This window comes from Dermacentor silvarum, chromosome 2, assembly GCF_013339745.2.
Source record: "Dermacentor silvarum isolate Dsil-2018 chromosome 2, BIME_Dsil_1.4, whole genome shotgun sequence".
Lineage (NCBI taxonomy): Eukaryota > Metazoa > Arthropoda > Arachnida > Ixodida > Ixodidae > Dermacentor > Dermacentor silvarum.
In genome coordinates this window covers 74,266,127-74,289,156 of record NC_051155.1, presented here as the reverse complement: position 1 = coordinate 74,289,156, position 23,030 = coordinate 74,266,127, and the positions used below count along the sequence as shown (strand labels likewise).

General features: G+C 46.8%; 1 long non-coding RNA gene across 1 annotated transcript in view; it reads left to right on the top strand.

Annotated features, from left to right (window-relative positions):
* Positions 1–22,411, top strand: part of LOC119440988 (uncharacterized) — a 38,318-nt gene extending 15,907 nt beyond the window's left edge. Inside the window, exons 3-4 of the long non-coding RNA XR_005189712.2 lie at positions 17,035–17,121; positions 22,241–22,411. This is a non-coding gene — a long non-coding RNA (uncharacterized LOC119440988). The remainder of the gene's footprint in view (positions 1–17,034; positions 17,122–22,240) is intronic.
* The last annotated feature ends 619 nt before the right edge of the window (positions 22,412–23,030 follow it).

The following is a 23,030-nucleotide window of genomic DNA, read 5'->3' as shown; positions in this document are numbered from 1 at the left end:
GGCATTTCGCAGTGGCGCGGAATCTACGGAGCGCATGGAATCCAATTCCGAAACTTTATGGGTATAAAGTTCTCATAAACTTATGACGCGAAAGGTGCACTGACATTTCCAAAGGCGTGCTTTAGATTTTCAATTCTGGAACTTTATGGCTTTAATGTTCTTATAAACTTGAGCTAACATGCGCGCACTGGAGCCCTCGTGTCCAAGCCGTTTTCAGAAATGGAAGGCCGCGCTCGCAATCTTCCACACACACGAAAATACTAAATATGACCGTGACTGCCTGCTGGCAGCTGATAATTTTCTCCAAACATTTTCAGGAAGGGCGCCCGATGTGATCAATCAGCTGGACCAGGGCAGGCAAAGTGAAATAAGAGAAAAGAAAGAAGTTAACGGCCTATTTTTGAGGTGGTTCTTTTTGCGGACGACAAGGTCTGGCTCTCCGTGGCCATAGGGACAGTGGTCCTATGGATTTAAGCAAATCCCCTCTGAAAATATTTTCAGAGCGCTTCTTCATTTGCGAGCTGATTGTGGAGCTACATATCTGAAGAACCATTTGGATGTTGCCCCAGTAATACCTCGCATTTGAGCCCAGATGTACAAAACCAAATTATAGAAATTTGTGGTGAAATTATCAAAGAAAGCCTAGATGCAAAAGTAAATGGTGCAGGCCACTTCTCCATATTTGCTGACGAAACGACGGATATTTCCGGTATCCAACCGTTTACTGTTCGTGCAAGGTACCTAAACAAGGATGCCAACGACATCGAAGGAGTACTTTTAGGTTTTAGCATCGGAAAAGATGCCCTCTCTCATTGCGACTGCAGGTTCTATTAAATGTGTAGAAACGGCTTCAGATTCTAGCCACCGTTCCAGTGACCACTTCAAGCGCAGATAGTATATTTTTAACATGAGATTAGAAAAACTACTTGTGCTCTACAATGTCTGAGGAACACATGGTTAGGCAGGCAAAGTAAAATACGAGAAAACAGAAGAAAGTTAATGGCCTATTTTTGAGGTGGTTCTTTTTTGCGGACGACAAGGTCTGGCTCGACAAGGATGCCGACGTCCACAGAGACGTCGGCATCAACGTGTCCGAAGTCATTGACCGCTTCACTAAACTTCCCCGCCGAGTGAAGTTTGTCCTTTAGATAGGGAAGCGGCAAAAATCAATGCAAGTAAAGGTTCTGTTCCTTCAGGTCCATAAACGCGTAATTATGAAAACGTATGAATGTTCATTAGTTTGTAAAACCGCAGAAATTATCGCCATTTATTCAACCAGGTAGCATCATGATCAAAGCTATCGTGTGAAAACGAAAATTACGAGGACATCAATAACCAATTTTTACCAACCTTGTTTATTGAAAGCCGGCCCTCGCGGCGCTTCCCAACAAACACACTCGGATATTGGGTAGTTTAACTTGCCGCATCATCTGTGGCTTTCGTTTGGTCTTTTCTTTCCTTTTTAGCTACACGCTTTTACTTATGTTTTGAGCCGAAGCAATACCCTTCCTTAATTTTGGGTGCAGAAAATTTGTCGCCGCTCTGCAGGCAGTTAAATGACACACTTTCGTACTGATTTTTGCATTATTCCTCTATTATCTACCCATATGGTGCTGTCGCGACCGCCGCATGGCCCAAGTACATATCACGAGTTACTTTGAGACATAGCGCAAAAAAGTACGCACAACACACACGTAGACACGACAGACGCGGACGAGCGCTACTACCAACCGTTTATTTCAGTCAACAAACCCTCCGATTTATAAGGTGAACCACGTACACCAGTGTCACGCCCCTTTCCCATGCGAGGTGGTAAAAAGAAACCTAAAAAAGTTAACAGTACTATGTCCCTCAGGTAACAGAGTTCAAATAGTTCAGTTCGGCACTGTGCAAAAGAATTGACGCTTCGCTTATACAAATATCTGAGTTATTGTGGATGTAGAATGCTTCTAGAGCCACTCGAGCCGTGTAGTTTGTTGATTTGCCTAAGATAGTGGTCTCATAAAATCATGCCTAACCACACGTAAAACCACACGTAATGATGTGGGCAACCAAATGTGCATACTTGTCCTTTTTTTCTTAACTTTTAGCGCATGCTCCCTGAGCCGGTCGTTTATGCACCGTTCGGTTTGGCCGATGTACACCTTCCCGCACAACAAGGGGACGGAGTATACCACTCCTGTCGCACACCCCACGAAGCGGCTATCTTGGCTTGTTTGGCAACCTTCTTTCCTGTCACCGCAAATTCGAGGGCAGAGCCTGGATAGCTTATTAGGAGCCGTGAAGACCACAGGAATACGATGCCTGTTCGCGACCTTCTTCAGGTTGTGCGAGACCTGATGCATATAAGGCATGGTTACGGGTGTCGCCATCCATCGCTGGGTCGCAGCCCTTTCCGCTCCAGCTCTGTTCTTTACCCTCTGCAGGATAGACTCGGCCACCGGAACAACAAGCAACTCAGGGAATCCCACTGCTAAAAGGCGACCAATCTGATTGGGAAAGCTATGCTGCATTGAATGCGGGCATGACTTACGGAGCGCAGCATCCAGACATTGTAATTCGATGCCCTTTTTTACTATTTTAGAGATGGCAGAGTCAAAAGGCAGGAGACACTTCTTAACCCGTGGGAGGTACTCTCAGCAAACATGGCCTACACTAAATTTTAGCCTGTGATCCAGGAATTGTAACCCCTCAGTTCCAACCAATTCATGAGTGAAACTCAAACCGTGCCCAGCTTGAATAAAAACATCTAAAATACTCCCAAGGGCAGTGAAACCGTCCTCTTTCTTTAAAAGAATTAAAAAGTCATCGACGTACCGAAGCACTTTGAATACCTTCCCCCCATTAAAAGCCAAATCAAGCGCACTGTCAATATCCGCTAAAATATGTCGCATAGAATCGGAGCCACGCAACACCTAATACACATTCTTCTACGTTGCAGAAAAGGCTGCTCCTTAAAAACAATAAATGTTGCACTAAGATAAAATTTTAAAAGCGTTCAATTATGAACCGACAAGCAAATGTAGTTTTGGAAATCGCATTCGCCACTCTGTTCAATGCACTTCCTAACAGCAACTAAAAGCTCTTCTTGAGGTACTGAACAAAACAAGTCCTCAACGTCCACAGACAAGCCATAATCTATACTCTCGTTGTGTTTCACATATTCAGCGACTTCTTCAGATTTCCTCGCGCGGAAAGGATCAACAACCGTAAGTTACTTAAGGCTCTTCAGTAAAAACTCACTAACCTTATTTTGCCAAGCCCCCCCTTCGCTCGCAATGGTTCTGAAAGGGACATATGCCTTGTGTTTTTGCAGAAAAAAACCTTCAGACTGTTCCCCTTACTATTTCTAATAGCACTAGCAAGATCATTCAATTCCAAGTCCTTACAAAATTTGATGAACTTAGTCTTAACCCTCACTGCACTTTTTTTAAACAGCCACAAAGTTCTTGTCCACTGCCGCTTGGGTTTTTTCATTGAACATGCCTTTCGGCATCACAACAAATCCACCTTCCTTGTCAGCTTCTAGGAGAACCAAACTGTTCTGACAAACTGAAAGTAACTATGTTAGACCAACTAGGCAACAGGTGGTCCTTCTGGAACATATCACGATTTCTGCGATCATAGTTTAGTTCTTGCCGCGATCGTCTGTCTTTCTATGCGTAAAGCTACTACTGTGTGTGACTGCGCAACATGTCTATTTGTCTTGTTTGACGCATTACATACAGTGACGTTTGCTTAAATACGTGGATTTATTGGATACTTATACATATATTTAAACACCTTGTTGCGAGGCTTTGTGTATACAAACAGTGCATTTTGTTACCAGTGACAATTTTGTGCCCTTTATCAACTTGTATCTTCGCATTTGTATATTCCGTTCTATTTTCGCAATTCTAATCTACATCTTGCAGAACTCCTGCTTCTTATATGTACTCACTGCTGCGACTATATTATCGGTGTAATTACATTACACGACCGGTAACAACTGCTCATGCGCAATCTATTGCAACGAAGGACAGCGCCATTGAGGTTTTTCCCTGGCCATTGCATATGTACAGTCACGAGCAAAAGTTTGTGGACCAAAGGTATGGTATGATGGTATGATAAAGCTTTATTACGGTCCCTCGGAACGCGCGTCAGCACGTAGCGGGCCGCTCCCACGTCGGTACAGAAAGGCCGAGCCTCTCTGCTGCCACGATTTTATTTTTCTTCCTTCTCAGCCTGGGCATTCCCGCTGAAATCAAGAGCGCAAGCCTACGTGCGCGTGATGGACCAATACAACGTATTAAGCCAATTCGGGGCCGTGCAGCTGCGCTTGAATATATGTAAATGTTTTGCTGATGCCATGGTCTCCAAACTTCTGCTCGCGCGACTGTACAAAAAAGTAAACAAGGTTTTTTAATGACAAATATTTATCAAAATATTCGTGCCCAACTTGTTCTTTTCATGTCCTTTACGTTTTTCCCACCAGCTGTATGCACTGCTTTGCTGGTTTGGAATTCTATGATATTCTGATGTTCTAAAGATTGTGTGATATTTTCTTTACTGATTAAATAGACATAAAAACGCGAAAGCATTGATATCAGTTATTTCTGCCACAATTTTTGGGACATACGAATATATTCTTTTATGAAAAGATACATATTTTACTTGACAGTGGGTAGCATTCGGTAGTTTGTTTGCAGCCTCTAATATACAATGACATTGGCAATGACAATGCAGTAATTATTGGTGTATTTCAACCCTCGACAAATTCTATAAGCAGGAGCCGCGCTGCAACGTGAGCCCCCCCTCTCCGAACAAAATTTCTGGCTATGCCACTGTGCAGTGAAGCAGGTCTTCGACCATGACCAGTTACAGATGATTTTCTGCATTTACACCCGTCGCTTACCAAGAACTTAGAAAAGGTGTTCGGCTGAAATGTAGCAATCTTTTTTTAAAAGCCACTAATTTACTTTGTTCACAGGAACCTCCCTGAGAAAACTGACGTCAATCCGAGCTTTTGTTGACGTGATTTTACTCTTTGCGGTGTCGGCCATTTTCGTTATGGCGCGGTTTCGCCAAGGTCACTGCCAATGGCACCGAAAATATAGCCATGCACCTTCGAAAAACAGAAATTCCGTGGCAGTGAACATAACTCGATCAGGCACCTGCGCGCAAATGCGCAAATGGACTCGTAAACTAAGGCCAACCGAGATTAAGGGTGTCAATCATGCGAATGCATATCCTGAAACATGCGTCCATCGCGACCATTTAGCAAGCTTACATTATTATTTTAGAATCAGCTTTCGACAAATGAAGCGACAAAAGGGCATTTTTGCTTTTTTGATTCGATCGGACAAAAAGTTGGACGAGGAAAAGATGGACGGAAAGGGAAAGGGGGGGGGGCGCCGGAGGCCGCTCTTTCAAGATTCTGCACCCGCTTCCTCGAAGCGGGGCTGCGCCTCTCAACGACTATCAATAGCAGCAAAACTGCTGATTCACAGTAGACTAGCTGGCCGCTCGTCTTATACGCGCGGCGGTTATCAGATCAGTTATTCCTGATTCGCGTTCGTCCGTGCTCGACTGTGAAAGCTGTTGGCGTGGTCCTTTTTTATTTTTATTTTATTGTTAAAACGTGTATTCTGTTATCGTCCAGTACACTTCGTGCGTCATCGCGCGAATTTCGAATCTTAAAGGTCCGTACGCCACGTGGTGTAAAAGCTGTGAACTAAAGGCGATGTCCGGAATTGCTGGGGTTGTGCCAGCATTTCTACCATACCAACAGTGGCGCGCTCGAGCAGGCTACTTGCGAAAATCTTATCTAGATGGCGCTCGCATCCTCGGCAGGTTAAGACTCCTTGATCATGAAAGTAGCGACACTCTCCTCTCGCCGCGCTTTCCTCCTCAATTCTCCTCGCCCGCCGGCTGCGCGCGCTGCGCACGGCACGCTATTGCGTCTGGGCTTCCGCGGACGGGCCGCAGAATTCGATGGAGGCGCATGATTTGGAGCCAGTTGCGCGCCCCAATGGCGTAGAAAATTTTGAAAAATGGTGATAACAGCATGGAGAATGCTGAAGGCCACGTTCATGAGGAAGTTGGTTGCATCTTAAAGCCGTATGAATGACACACACTGATGTAAAAGGAGCTTTGAGGGGAGTTTTATACTCCAGTTATTTTTTCTGCCACATGATACGCTGCTTTACTTTGTGCATCTGATCTGGTATTGCTTGTGGCAAATCGCTCTGTGTTTGGCAATTTTTTCACGCATGTGCGCGCATGTGCAGCGCCTGTATTATATTCAGCGTGGCTTCTTATAATGAAAAACTGGCGAGTGCATCGTCCGTCCATGTGTTTGCCTCAATAGACAGTTTTAGTTTAACGTTAGCGTAATAGCGGGGTTAAGGGAAATAGCGTTACCATTCCGCAAACGAACTTCGCAGAATGAGAGTTTTAGTATAGCGCGATAGCGTAAGTTACGTGCGGGACGATATTCCATTACGCTTTGAATTTCGCATACATAGGGCACCTAATATATGTGTGTGCGCGTCCGGAAAGTGCGAGAGGCAGCGCAATGGAAGCCAGGAGCGCGTTGTATTTTTACTTGCCGTGTCTGCCGATCTGCAGCGAAACAGACAAGCAGTACAAGCTGTCGACCATACCCTCCGAAATGTTCCGATCTCAGAGGCCATATGCCGTCGCCACGCCTATCTTCCGACTTTACCGACAGGTGGCGCTCGCATCTGGGAGAATATTTCTCGCGTTAGGTTTAGGCGCGTTCGAAACGAGAAGCGATCTAGAAAATTCCTCAAGATTAGCCATAACACTCTTTCGTCGAAGTGGCATGAGACTAAGCAAAAGCCGTTTACGCAGTCATTTGCTACGAACGCAGTGAATTCTACAAAAACAACGCCAAATTCACTTCGAATCGGGCGACCGGGACCGCCGCCATGTTTTACGTGAACTACGCAAACACGCTAACACGGTAACGCTAACTCTGAGAAATAGCGTGCGCACGGTATACGGTATGGGTCGCTTAGCGTTCTGCGCATGCGCATTTCGATCCGCTACTCCGGTACGCCCGCTATTAAGGTAACCACGCTAAACTAAAACTGTCTACTGTCAAAGTAGCTTTTGCGCCGTGGTTTCTGCGTTGAATAGGACGGTTGGGCAATTTCGGTGCGATGAAGCAGTTCCGGCAACCACTCATCGCCCACAATAACTGAAGCTGAGGAAAGGTATTTACAGATTATTTTTAGGCGTCGGTGTCAATGAAGCTTAAAAAATACTCGGTATATCTATCGGAGAAGGCATTCTATATCTTTAGGCAAAAGAAATGCCTGTGGATAAGATGTTTTGGTAGTTCACACCGACATAGCGTTAAGTTATGTAGTAGGATAGTTAAAATTGTGATTTTGATTAGCGGGGGGGGGGGGGGGCTATTGCCGGCGCATTGTAGATTGCGGGCAAGCATGCGGTGGCGACAGGCTCTGCATAAAGAATCATAGTGTCGTTGGCTGCGTCGTTAAGCGACCGAGATCATTATTGCTGAAATTATTAGAGGCGGGACAAGAAGCAAGCAGCAGCAATCACTTACGACTGTCAGTTCGAGGTTCATGCCGCTGTCGAGGGGGCTTTCTGTGCTTCACGACAGGTCGGTGGGAAAAAATTGTTGGAACTGCGTTGGGCTTCAGCTTTTTTTTTTCCAAGTTCTTGTAGTATGCGCGGCTCCAATTGGTCTTCAGTGAAATGTAGCTAGAACATTTATCGAAGAGTTAATCACTCGGTCAGGATGAATAAAACGCCCTTTATACAAGTACAAGTGCCTAATACACTGCAGTGGTAACCATTATTTCCTACATAATATTTCCTGCATTGCTACATCATAACCATATTCATTATTTATTGCTCAACTTCGTAATCAAAGCGCATTGATACGACTTTAACTCGAGTTACATGGATGGAAAAGGTTTACCCAGAGAACAAAACCGAAGAAAGGTGATTGTAACGCATTCGCCATTAAAGCGAAGATTCCCAGCCTCCGCCTAGAAGTCAACAGCAAGGGTGCGTGATCGCGTCGTGCACATTGCCTGTATCCGTGAGCAAACCAAATAATAATCGTCACCCACTCATGCGTGCGTGGCAGCCCAGTTCAAAGCAAATTCAAGAACTGAAAAAGATTACCAGGTGTCCTTAGCTATCGCCTAAAAGACGCGAATGCGAGTCTTGTAAAATCTACTGTAATTCACCTCAATCCATACTAATCCACCTTCACGCACCTTATTAGACCTTAATCCACTCTAATCCTCCTTAATACACCTTAATAGATCTTAATCCACCTCAATGCACCATAATACTCCTTAATAAACCTTAATCGACCTTAGTGCTCTTTAATCCACCTTAATCGACCTCAATCCTCTTTAATCCACCTTTTCGACCTTATTTCACCCTAATCCTCCTTAATCAACCTCAATCCATCTCAATCCACCTTCGTGCACGTTAATCGACGTTAATCCACCCTAATCCTCCTTATTACATCTTGATCCACCCTAAGCCACGCTAATACAACTTAATCCTCCCTAATCGACCCTAGCCCTCCTCAATTAACCTTAATCCGCCTTAATCCACAATAATCGACCTTAAATTACCTTAATCCAATCATTAATCAGTCATGAATTTACTTTACTAATAATTAATCTATTATACACGGCTGGACATGATTTGGCTCGCTTCTGGCCTTCATTAGGTCACGTTACTTTCTGTACCTCAAACGCTCACCTTGAAACATATCCAACTAAGGGTCTCGCCTTAAAATGTGGACTAGTTGGTGCTCATCACCTGCAATACCACGGGTATACTTCCCACTAATATTTTTCAGGCCCTGCATTCATTGTATATGGGTGACTGACACACACATCGAGACTGTAAATAGCTCCTCTACAAGCTGCTATTCCAATTTTCCGTGAAACAGGCAACGGATCCTAACAATCACGAAAAGTGCGATCGAGAGGCTGTATCTTCGGGTATATTTGTTCAGTGGAAAGCAGAAACTATAATGCTGCATTTCCGATTGAATAACAGTTGACGACCTGCGAGGTGATGGAGTCCCAGCAGGATATGCATAATTCTGAGGAGAACCCCATTTTTGTGCAACGTACAAACTGCCGCAACAAAAAAGCTAATGAGCAGGCCGGAAGAATTGAAAAAGTGCAGCATTAGGGGATGCTTTGATATGAGCAACAAGAAAGGCGCCTTACCTGGCAAACAATACTGTTCCTTGTCGGAACAAAGTTCTTTCGGCCAACGTTGTGCAGCCGCTGCTTTTTGCGCAAGCCATCACGCTTTTCTTGCGGTATCGTAAAAACTGCATAACCATCATCAGCGCTAGCAGACAGTGCACGAAACAGCATGCAATGTTAGCGTGCGACCGAGCTCAGGCGCAAAATGGCGCGAACGAAAAAGCAAAACACAAGCAAAACGCAAGCTCCGCTCGTTTCCAAGGGCAACGGCAGGGAGACCAATCATCGTGCAAGAAAAAAAAATGTCACAGTTTCGCCCTAAGCGCGAAGCGATGAATTCGATAGCAACACAGCAATGTCATACGAAGTAAGGTGAGCGGCTTTGGTAGCAATATGAATTGTAGCAAACATGAGCTGATTAAGTAAGCAGGTGTGCTGCGGCGCAAGTAGACCGACATGAAGAGAGACTCGATGACCACGAGAAGGCGCGTGTGAAACGGTGGTGTTGATGAGAAGCGCTTCCCGTGGGCAGCGCGTGCGAAGGGACACACCTGTAGCGCTGCACTGCCGACCCGGGCAGCATTGCATGTGTAGCGTGCGTTGGAAAATGTGGCCCGACTATTACTAACTGATTGAACAAGCGTGGTGTGAGCGCGCACAAACAAACATGAATAGATCACACTGAATGACTGCAGACAACGACTGTCAAAACGCTGGCAGCAAGCGCATATATACGCCGCAGCAGCGGGCGAAGGTACGTGTGGTCTATCGCTTCAACGGAAACTGAGCGGCGAATGGACGGCGCATAAAGGTCAGAGCCGTGTGGAGATAAGAGACGGTGCGGTCGAACGAACGACGAGCGCGGTTGTTGGCAGCGTAGAAGTGCGCCCCCCCCCCCCCCCCCGCTCCTTCCGGCGCTGGCTTCCCGCTTCCTTGCTTGCGCGTGGGAGAGATAAGAGACTGTGCGGACGAGCGACGAGCGCGGTTGTTGGCAGAGAAGTGCCCCCCCCCCCCCCCCCCCTGCTCCCTCCGGCGCTGGCTTTCCGCTTCCTTGCTTGCGCGTGGGAGATTGAGTGCGTTCGCTCTCCGTGATAGCGCGCGTCCCCGCACGCTGCCTCTGGGGCATACGGCGCGCGGCGAAGATTTTATCTATACGGAACCTCACGGCGACGGCGACGACGACAGCGACGACGACGCCGACGGCAGAAATCCGGTTGAAGTGTCCATATAATTGCTATCGCAATAAAATGTCACAGTTTCGCCCTAAGGTCGAAGCAATGTATGCGATAGCAACACAGCAATGTCATACGAACTAAGGTGAGCGGCTTTGGTAGCAATATGAATTGTAGTAAGCATGAGCTGATTAAGTAAGCAGGTGTGCTGCGGCGTAAGTAGACCGACATGAAAGAGACTCGATGACCACGAGAAGGCGCGTGTGAAACGGTGGTGTTGATGAGAAGCGCTTCCCGTGGGCAGCGCGTGCGAAGGGACACACCTGTAGCACTGCACTGCCGATCCGGGCAGCATTGCATGTGTAGCGTGCGTTGGAAAATGTGGCCCGACTATTACTAACTGAATGAACAAGCGTGGTGTGAGCGCGCACAAACAAACATGAATAGATCACACTGAATGACTGCAGACAGCGACCGTCAAAACTCTGGCAGCAAGCGGATACGCCGCACCGGCGAATTCCGAGTACGTGCGGTCTATCGCTTCAACGGAAACTGAGCGGCGAATGCACGGCGCATAAAGGTCAGAGCCGTGTGGAGATAAGAGACGGTGCGAGCGAGCGACGAGCGCGGTTGTTGGCAGAGTGTAAGTGCGCCCCCCCCCCCCGCTCCCTCCGGCGCTGGCTTCCCGCTTCCTTGCTTGCGCGTGGGAGATTGAGTGCGTTCGCTCTCCGTGATAGCGCGCGTCCCCGCACGCTTCCGCTGGGGCATACGGTGCGCGGCGAAGATTTTATGTATACGGAACCTCACGGCGACGGCGACGCCGACGGCGACGCGGACGGCAGAAATCCGGTTGAAGTTTCCATATAATTGCTATCGCAATAAAACGGGCGCAAGACCGTCTATCGCGGAGGGGACTCGCGAGGGGCGAGGAGAGGCGAGGAGGTCGCGCGTCGGCGGCAGAGTACAAAGAGTGGCGGTTCTTTCCCACACATTTGGCGCTGAGCCGTGCTCCCTCAAGGGCTGCAGAAGATAGCGCCAACCTTTCCCTTTCTCTCAAGAACCACTTATCATCATCCCACAACAAGGGGTTTTACGGCAGGTCACATGGGGACTTCGCCTGCCTAATGCATTTTGGACAGGCGCGCACGTCGGGGCAATAGCGCACAATTATTAAAAAATAAAAAAAGGTCCTAGGGGCTTCACAGCTTAACATAAGACGACTGTTATTGTCCCTGAAAAAACGTCTTCCCAGCAACGCATTTTTGTTTAAATATGAAGCCGACTTTAAGGTGATCGGTGTAATCTTGGTCTTTGAAAGCTCGCTTTCCCACGTTCTGTATTGAAGTGAAGCCTACTCAAAGAAAAATGCGATGCGAACGGGTCTCGATAAAGCTACCGCGTTCCACTCCTAAAGGCGAAGCTTAAGCATCCTCCAATTTCGTTCAAGCGAAGCTTGTACTCGTATTTCCTCACATGTGTCTGCGGAGGGGGTAGTGTTGTCACGCTAAAACTCTATCGAAAACCTGTCGAAAACTCGCGTCTCGTTCATTTGGTATATACCAAAATCGGCATGGAATGGTACGAATGTATGACTAACATAACTGATAGGTCATTACATCAATAACATCATGTTCTCGTCAGTTACGTCACGATTATTGATAATAAAATCCCGTGTGGATATGCGGGTATGAGCCTGGGGTATGCGGGCACGAGCGAGGGACAAGAAACAAGGAAAGAAAGACAGAAAGAAAGAAAGAAAGAGCAGGTGCGAGGACAGCTGCGCCGGCGCCAGATAACGTGACGCTCGACCAATCAGGGTCATTTGGTGCGTCGCGGGCAGGGAAAGAGAAGCAAAGGGGGTTGGCGCGCCCTCCAGCGGGCTTCCTTTGCTCGAGATCAGTTTCGGCACCCAGATGGCAAGGCCCTGCGTAGTGCGTTCCGCCGAGGAGCAGGCTGTATTTGGCCAATGGCACCGCGAAGTCGCTTGGGAAAGGGCTCGTCGTCGACGTGCTGACACTAGCGTGAAGGCTGCCGAAGCCCAGGCGAAACGTCAGCGAAGAGTGGCGGACCCCGACTTACGGGAGCGCGATGTTGAGGCCAAATGTCAGCGAAGAGCCGCCGACCCTGAGTTTAGGTCAAACGAAGCAGAGCGCCTGCGACAGCGTCGTCTTGCCACAAGCTTCGCTTACCCACATTTTCTCGACAGGGGAAGGGCTGGTGATTTTCTTTCTTTCATTTTCGAAGAGTGAAGTGGAACCTACTCGGCGAGAACCCAGCCAGCGATCGACTCATGCACAACCATGGGATGGTAGGCAAGGAGAGCTTCAGTTTAGGAATTATTTGCCAAGTCAACCTTAAGGTGGCGACAACTACCGAATCAAGCAAGTCATTAGCTCCAAAATGTATGAGTGATGTCTTGGCCATTGTCTGTAGCGTTATCATAATCTTCCTTGTGTCCGGGGAACTTTTGAGTGACGTCTATAAACGGCGACATGTCTTCTCAGCGAGGATAAAGGTTTAAACGGAGCAAGAGAAGAGCGCCAAATGATTATTTTTTATTATTGTCCGACTCAGCGCAGTTTATGATGTCTATCTGCAGGCCGTCTTTGGGGCCTCATTCCGACGATGGTGCATTATAAAATGTTGTGCCGCTGGAGCCACAGAGAATTGGCTACTGGGCTGTTGATATCTTGCTGACAGATTGATGAACATTTTTAACCCAACAACTAGCCAACGGTTGTTATAACAGTCATTAAACTCATTCAACAATAATTCAACAGTATTGTCGTGAACATTGCATAATAATGCCGCCGACAACACCGTGTTGAGATATCGTTGGTTAATTATCGTGCGCGATTCTGCGAATGATGCAGTTCATGCGCCATGAAGTTGTCGATGTGCCATTAAGTAGTTCCAATAAGTAGGTCAACCTATTATTATAGATATCCGGTGACCTACGTTTATGGTATGCCTTTATACATCAATCATTCGATCGATAGATCACTTTATTCTAACATAAATTGACACATACAATCAGTTACAACAAGGGTGCTTCGGGGTGACAACAAAAAGTTACGGTTTCGCCTGAAAGGCGAAGCATCTATTGCGATAGCAAATTAGTAGACAGCTATACGAAGTAAGGATAGTAGCTTTATCGGATTTAATAAACTCGTAAATATTCGCTAACTCACTAAATTAACAGACACGGCGCAACGTGCGCACAGGCAAACATAAATACATCTCACTCGATGAGTGCGGACACTCGCTGTCAAAACGCTTGCATGAGAAAGAGCGGCCGCAGCAGCGAGCGAATTGACCTTCGCGCTGCCTATATTCAACGTGGACCTAGCGACGAGAACACAGCGCACACGAAGCTATAAGCCCTCGGTGTACTTCCCCCTCTTCACTGGATGCCTCCCGCACTCCCTCTTCATTGGAGCAATGTGCGCAGGGGACGACCACGCGCATTCTCCCCGCCTTTCTCTCTCCCGCGTGCGCGATGAAGCCACCATCCTCCACTCTTCCTGGCACGCTTTCACTCGCTCCTACACGATACGGCACGAGGCCACGGTGTTATCAAGCTTAGAATTTACACAGCACATCACGCTAAAGCCGTCGACGACTGTGGAAATGCACCTGAAGTGTCCACAAATCGCTATGGCAATAAATATTTGGAGGACGCTTAAGCGTCGCCTTTAAGAGTGGAACTCGAGAGCATTCAAGGATCCCTGGCAGCTTATCAGGCTTCCCGGGTACGGCAGCTTTCTTTTACAGCGAAGCTGTTTATGCGGACCATGTGCCGTCATTGTCGAACTTCGCTAAAAGGGGGCCACGTAACCTGGCGGGAGAGGAGAGGAAAAGAGCTCAACAGGCGGAAAGGCGTAGCAGTGACTCCTTGTCCCCTGCACTCTAAAAACAGTGGCACCCTTTGGGGCGTATTTTTGCCACAGAACAATAATCGTCATCTGACTTGCGTGGCTTTCCTTTCTTTAACGCTGTGCGTCCGGCACTTCTCGGTCACGAACGACAAGAGCGTTATCAGCGTGACACAGCGTTCTCGACAGGAACGTAGCAAGTGCAGAGTTTTCAAGATAGGAAACGCAAGCAAGACAAATGACGATTATTGTTGTGTGGCAAAAATGCACCCCAAAGGGTGCAACTGTTTTTAGAGTGTGCTAGAATGCTGTGAGAGGGTGCAGATGAAAAGGAGAACAGGGAGGAGAGTTGATATTAGTCGCGCCGTCCAATACTCGCGTTGATAGGGAGAGCATGCGGCGGGCCAAGCAATGGCAGTGTTGAAAAGCGGAAGTGCGGGGTGTGAGAGGAGTTCGCATTAGCCTTAGTTTTATAGACGGAGCTTTGAATAAGTGGTTCTGCACATGTAATCCTAGCTACAACTGTGGGAAGACCAAGAGTACTGCGTACTCCTGAGGAAGAAGCTGCCTATCGTGAGCGTCAGCGAGAGTTGGCTCGTGAATGGGCTCATCGTCTAGGGCCAACCCCGAGCAGCGCGCCAGAGATCACCGCTCATTATTCTCATTACTGGCGCGCAAAGAAGGGGTGGCGCAGCTTGCACGCGAAAAAGTAGCAGCTTCACACGAAAAGCTAAACGTCCAGTATAGCAAATTAGTAGAGCGCTATACGAAGTAAGGATAGTAGTTTTATCGGCTGCATAAATTTGGGCACATTCGCTGACTAACTGAATTAACAAGCATGGTGTCAGGGCGCTCAAGCAAACATGAACAGATCACACTCGATGACCGCAGACAACCACTGTAAAAACTCTAGCGTGAGCAAGCGCGGTTCGTGCGAAGGTTCGTGCGCTCTATCGCTTCAACGGAAACTGAGCGGCGAAAGCAAAGCACTTAAACAGGTAAAAGCCGTGCGGAGATCGCTTTCAAGATACGGTGCGCGCGACAGCCCGCAGCTGCGCAAAGTACAAGTACACAGTTGCTGGCAGAGTAGAAGCAGCCCCCCGTCCCTCCCGCCCTGCCTTCCCGCTTTCCTCCTTTCGGTTTTTTTTAGTCAACACTCCAACTTGCGCCCAGTCGCAAGATACGCATTTGGTGCCGCAGCTAAACTTCGTCTCCCATCCCTCCTTCCCATGCCCCCACGGCCTTTCGCACGACGGAAGAGGCCGCGTTTGCTCTCCGCCATGCGTTCGCTCTCCATGAAAGCGCGCGTCTCTCGCGTGCTTTCACTCGCACATAGAGCATACGGCGCGCGGCGACTGATGCTATCGCCCTTGGACTATATACGGAAACCCACGACGACGGCGACGACGACGCCAACGGTAGTAATCCGCTTGGAGTGTCCATAAATTGCTATCACAATACAGATTCGTGACCGCGGGTGACGCGCAAGCGTAAGGACGCGGCGAACGTGCCCAGCGACGTCGATGCACCAACGGAGAGGGCGCGAACGAAGTTTTGGACGCTACATTGATCGCGACGGTGCGACGCCTTGCGGTGGTGGCGCTTGTGTAATGTCGGCAGCAGCTTCGCTGTACATCCACTTTCGCAGCGTGGAATTGAGGAAGAAATTTATTCCTGCAACTTCGCCTCCGCATGCGGCTGCTGAGGAGGCGACCGCCATCTGGATGGTATTTTTGGAAGTAGCAAACCGCCGTGCGCCGCTCTATGCGTGGCAGAAATGCTGGAAACGCGGCTTGTGTTTGATTGTCCGCGTAAGAAAATTATGTTTTCTCGTATGTTCAAATTACAATCTGACGCTATCACGTCTGTAGGTTGTGGTTACATCGTACTTTACGATTTTTCTGACCGTATTTACTTTGAAACATTCCATTACTTCACCAGCGACTCTGCGCCGCGCGGAGGGCCTGTGTGGTCGGGGTGGTTCGGGATGATTTCCTTGGCCGCGGACGCCAACGCCGAGATCGACTCCGGATTTTCTGCGACACGGGTCTTCAACGCTGGCGCGTTACAAGCGATTAAGATGGGCCAAAGGCTTTCACTCCCGTAGGGTTACTTGTGCATGAGTAATCGAAGATTGAAGTATAATTGCTGGTGTTTGCATGCGTTCCAGTATGTATAACAAACAATATTCGCGTCGTACATGTAACTTGAATACATGGGGTTCTCTCCCTATAGAATTGTCGACATCATTCTAGAGAGTTCAGATAGACGAACGCACGTCTTGCGCAGAGCGATAACATAGTTCCAACGGTGGGCCGGTGAAATACGATCAGTGAGTGCCTTAATCAATTGATACACGTGTCAATGCTCCTCTTAAAAAGTAACGTCCCGATGCTGCAATCATAAAATGCGAAATATAGCAGAGATTGTAGCAAAAATTAACAAGGCAACCACGAAATAAAGTCATTCAGTTTCTAACAGCTTGAGGGTCTTGCAGTAGCCTTGAGGAAAGAATGAAAAAGTCGTCCGCAAAAAAAAAAAAAAGAACTGTACAGGGTGGAGTGAATTTTTCAATTCCGAAAATATCTTTCTGGTTCGTTAATCTTGACTAATCTCCCATAGATGGTATCAGCCACCAAAAAAGGATAAACAAACAAACAAGCAAGCCAACCAACAAACAATTATCTGCATAACATAATAGAGAAATACGTTTCTGGAGCTGTCGCACTGTACATGCTGACGCGATTATTTTCGCTTCACTTTCAGCCGCAGCATTCAAAACTACTGAGTATTTGGTTTATATGGCAACTGATTTAAGCTGTGGAATTATTAGGGTCGAACCAATTGGTGGCGGTGAGTTCCTCTACTTTAATATTGAGAGAATGCTCGCTGCTAAATGCTTTATCAAAAGTTTCTCTCTAGCTTCACTGTTCTTTGAAATGCTAATATAAAATATATAAAATATCAAGCCTACCCAGTCCTTGATGGCAAAGCTCATTGAATGGTTCGTTATAAAAAATCAACATTACATTGCTTTCTTTCTTTTTCGTTTTTTTTCTTTTGTTCTAGTGCGTAAACGTTCCAGGTTGTAAAATTAAGAACACAGACAGTGTTCCTCATTTGCTTTATTGCGCGGCTTTTCTACTGAGAATGATTTGGAAGTTTGGGTGTGGGCTACGACCAGCATTCACACTTGGGCGAGTGCAAACATACTCGTGCACTTCTATTTGCGCGGGTTCTAAGTAGGCCCATCAGGGAAAAGTTGACCTGCGACTCTGAGAAGAAGTCTTGTCGCTTTCCGTTCGTCGGTAGACCAAAGGAATTTGCGCGACTGTTTCTGCCGAAGTTCTTGGCCCACCCCTCGGGCTGACAGACTTACTTTGAAAACTGTCTGCATGTTGGTTGTCGCCGTGTCTGCTACGAGGATGGCAAAAATTGTGTGCTCACTGATATCACTAGAGCATACGCCCTCGAAAGCGTTCCCGAAGAAGACACCAAGGTGTGCAAGTTGTGCAAGTCAGTGAAGTGTTGTGCAAGTCTGCAGGAGCGCAAGCACAAATACCGGCAGAGCACAAAATGGTGTCAGCATAATTCAGGGCAGGAACTGAACGTGAAGCAGCGAAGCCTATAAAACGAATTATACCATAAAGCTCGAAAAATAATTATGGCGTCGCTGGCGTACGCTCAAAAGCGATGATTGAGAGTGAGAAGTGAAACGAATAAGGAGAAGTATTTTACTTAGTTGCGGTAAGCTTTTATTTTTTCAATGTTGCTTGTGCGTAGTAAAGCACCAGTAGCAGTATGCGTACAGCGTCTTCAAAATTAGGCTAACGGCAATATTAATAAAAACCGCGCGCTAGCTACTCTAAATCTGCTTGCACAAGCGTGCGCTTTGAAAGACGCAATTTTGTTGAGAAACCAAGCACTTAATTACCGAGAGCTTCCTAATTATTTTCTTCCTATCCCGAATGTGGTGTGTGTTTATATTTGAAACTCCAGGATAATTGCATTTTGAGACAACTTCACTTTGGTTTTCATAGAGCGCTTCAGCTCAGGAATAATCATCCTCCAATTTCACACTCAGTCAGATAATTACGCATTTAGAAGCGCGGATGTTCGCACAACGTCAAGCCTCCATTTTAAGGTAACTTACTGCGTGCGGCTCGTAATTTGCAAGCTGGGCCAAGCTGATAACCACTGCGCATTAGCTCTCGGCTGGTGAAAACAAGCGATGTCTAGGAGCTGGTAGCAGCTTTCCATTCACCACGCAGCAGACGACGCGCCAGTCACTGACAACGACGGTGAAGCCCAAGCTTCAGCGGCGCACGTCCGCTTCCGACGTAACACATTAGCAACAAACGTTGTCATTGCGACAGACGCATCGTTGTGCGAGGAAAGGGCTGGCATTGGAATAAATTGTCCAGCACTCAGACTGATATTTTCATTAATGTTGCCTGATTTCCTGTCTATTCTTTAGGCTGAGTTTATGGCAGTTATTCTACCTGTAGGCAAATGATACCATTCGACTACAATAGCTGTTGTTCTTACTTACACAAATCTTAATTGTGTGCTCTTCCCTAACCAAGTTTAAGGATTCACCAATGCTAAAATTAATCGACTTGCTAGTTCCTGTCCCCCTGCAATGTGCTCATTTGATTTGGGTACACGGTCATAATTGTTACTTTTAAACGAGACTGCCGATTCAATGGCAAAGATGTCGTTTTGCGGCCCAGTGAAATGTTCTCCCGCTAACGGCACACATCACGGAAGCTAGATTTCACTGAAGATGCGCTCGATCATGAAAGCAATATCGGGCCCAATACTGACGGCTTCTCCGTAATATAGGCACCTGCTATTTCCCTGGCAGGTAGTAGCGCCACCTACCTGGTAGGTGGTGGCGTGGAGCAGAGGTAGAATACCCGGCCTCAAATCTGAAGGTCGTAAGTTCGAATCCTGCTCCAGTCCACTACATTTTCAGGCATGGAGTGGTGCCTGACACCGGCAGTAAAAACAATATATATTGCCGAGAGCTAGTGGGGCTATCCTAGTTCAGGTGCAACAAAACCAGGAAGGCCCACTAAGCTTCATCAAAGTCACTCCGTCACCAGAACAGGAGTTGGCCTCCCTGGTGCAGTATTCGGCCCACAACCTCCCTCATGACTCGGACAATTAGCCCATGGCCCTCAGTCCCCAGTGGCTGCGGAGCACCTGACCAAGGCGGCGGTCAGACCTGCTACGCGGCAGGGGGTGCTAAGAATCTCTGGGTCCGGACAGGCCGCCAATGGAAACTGAGGACGGCACCGTTAACACTCGCATTCTATCGAGTGAGGCTAGTTCAGTAGAGCCATTTGAAGAATTATCTGGCATTTCCTGGGACATTATTGGCCTTAGTGAGGTTAGAAGAACTGGTGAGGCTTACACATTGCTGACTAACGGCCCGGCCACGTCCTCTGCTACAGAGGTCTTCCAGAGAGAATCCGGGGTAGGCTTTCTAGTCCATAACAACATAGCGGGCAACATTGATGAATTCTACAGCATTAATGCGAGGGTATAGCAGTCGTCGTAATAAAGCTGAATAGGAGGTACAAAATGAAGGTAGTACAAGCCTACGCCCAAACCTCTAGTCACGATGATGAAGAAATAGACCAGTTTTATGAAGATGTCGAATTAGTGATGACAAAGGTGCAAGCTGAGTATAGTGCAGTCATGTTCGACTTCAATGCAAAAGTCGGGAAAAAATCACCGCGTATCCACGAAGTGAATGATGATGAGTGGGCGAAGCACCAGGGGGATCGTTTGGGTAAACCACAGCTACGGACGAGAGAGAAAGAGAGCGCGCGTCGGGAACGAGAGAGAAACAGAGCGCACGCCGCGAACGAACGCCCTTGTGCAATGCAGCCTATAGCTACGGACGAGAGAGAAAGAGAGCGCGCGTCGGGAACGAACGCCCTTGTGCACCGCAGCGCCCCTAGCTACGGACGAGAGAGAAAAACGCTGGAAGCGGAACCGGAAGTGGAAACGGAAGCGGAAGTCGGCTTCCGGAAGCCGGAGCTTGGCGCACATATACTATACGTATATATATATATATATATATATATATATATGTATATATGTGTATACATACATATATAGCGGTCTCCATGCCAGCCAGAGCTACGGACTACGAGGGACAAGGCTCGGCCCTAAGGTGCTTCGCCCCTAAAAGCAGGTTGGTGAGCAAGCAATTGACAACTACGGCATCGATTCTAGGAATGCAAGAGGAGAGATGTTAGTAGAATTCGTGGAAAGGAATAGGCTCCGAATAATGAATACCTTCTTCAGGAAGCACAGCAACAGGAAGTGGACCTGGAAAAGCCCTAATGGAGAAACAAGGAATGAAATAGCTTTCATACTCTCTGTCGATCCGAGCATAGTGCAAGATGTAGAAGTGTTAGGTAAGGTAAAGTGCAGTGACCATAGGTTAGTGAGGTCTAGGATGTCTCTCAATTTGAAGAGAGAAAGAGTGAAATTAGTCAAGAGGAAACAGGCCAGTTCAGGCTGGTGCTCGCAAACAAATATGCAGCTTTAGAAAAGGAAGATAAAGACAACATAGAGGTAATGAATGAAACCGTAACTAGGTTGATCACAGAAGCAGCAATAGAAGTGGGAGGTAAGGCACCAAGGCAAACAGTAGGTAAGCTCTCCCAAGAAGCAAAGGACTTAATAAAGAAACGACAAAATATGAAAATGTCCAACTTAAGAGATCGGATAGAATTCGCTGAACTGTCAAAAGGGATCAACAAGAAGAAAGTAAGGGATATTCGAAATTATAACGTGGGAAAGATTGAGGAAGCCGTAAAATACGGGCGCAGCATTAAATCAGTAAGAAGAAAGCTTGGCATAGGACAAGGCAAGATGTATGCACTGAAAGATAAGCATGGTAATATCATCAGCAATTTCGATGACATAATACTAAAAGCAGCAGAAGAATTCTATACTGACCTGTACAGTGCCCAAAACACCCAAGCCACTTTCACTCGAAATAGTGATGAACCGGATACAGAGGCTCCTTCTATAACTATCGATGAAGTTAGAAGGGCCTTGAAAGACATGACCAGGGGAAAGGGTGCTGGAGAAGATGGAATAACAGTCGATTTAATCAAGGATGGAGGAGATATCATGCTTGAAAAGCTGGGGGCGCTTTATGCGCAACACCTCACAACTTCAAGTGTGCCAGAGAGCTGGAAGAACGCCAACATTATAATAATCCGTAAGAAGGGAGACGTTAAAGAATTGAATAATTATAGACCCATTAGCTTGCTTTCAGTATTGTCTAAATTATTCACCAAGATAATTTTCCAATAGAAGACTTCAGCCAACCAAGAGAACAGGCTGGCTTCAGGAAGGGATATTCTACGATGGATCATATCCATGCCATCAATCAGGTAATCGAGAAATCTGCGGAGTACAATCAACCTCTCTATATGGCTTTCATAGATTATGAAAAGGCATTTGATTCAGTAGAGATACCAGCAGTCATAGAGGCATTGCGTAATCAAGGGGTACAGGAGGCATACGTGAATATCTTAGCAAACATCTACAAGGATTCCACAGCTACCTTGGTTCTCCACAAGAAAAGTAGAAAGTTACTTATCAAGAAAGGGGTCAGGCAAGGAGACACAATCTCTCCAATGCTATTCACTGCATGCTTAGAAGTATTCAAGCTCTTAGACTGGGAAGGCTTAGGAGTGAAGATCAACGGCGAGTATCTCAGCAGCCTTCGGTTTGCAGATGACATTGTCCTATTCAGCAACAATGGAGACGAATTACAGCAAATGTTCTCAGTTCTTCAATATTCACGCTTACACTATAAAGGTAACTGCTGTTGATTATCCTGCGTTCAGGGAGCGATATGTTAGAGCTTGGCCAAATTTGCTGGTGTCTGCCCTTTACATGTGGTGCCTGACTTTCTTCATTCGCTTCTTTTTTCTAGCTTCAACAAAGCACTACGAGCTCAGAGTGAGAAATTCTTCTATCACACAACCTCGTTCTGACTGTATTGCACAGTTCGCATGGCGCAAACCCCGTGGACATATTCTTTATTCACAGCACTGTCAAAAAAAGCAGACGCGCAAATCGTGAATAAAACGCATTGACGTGTAAACATTTCATTGAAATGTTAACTTTTTTTAAAACGTCTCGGGGTATTTTATCAGTATTGATCAATTCAGAAGGTAGTGAACATACGGATGAAATGAATTTTATGAGAATCCCCATTGAAGCGGGTTGGTGGCTGATGCCTTCAAGCTCGTTATTTTTGCGTTCTGCTGCGTCCTGGTGGTCCGTTAACCCTGTAATGCCTCATTTGTGCTACGCTGAATTTCATGCCCCAAAATGCTGAATGAAGCGCGAAAAACTTCATGCAAAGGCTACAGTTGGGTCTTCTAGATAACTTCGTCCAAGCATGTCCGGTAAGCATTTTTAATTTTGAATAAAAATTCATTTTGCTCAAAGAATTCCAAGAAAAACGAAATAAATTTTAGTTTTGCGAGAAAAAAAATCTGACTTCACGAAAGAATTGTGGAAACGCCCGGTCAGTCAGAAGCGCTTTTTGCAAATTTTAACGAATCCACAATTTGGTTAGCCTCCAAAGAAAAAGTGTTGCGGCTGCGGTTCTGAAAATATTTAGTGATATAGTACGGGTCCATAGAATCGATTCTCAATAATTATTGCAGAGTTTAACCGCTATAATGAGAAAATAAATTGCGAAAACTTAGCATTGA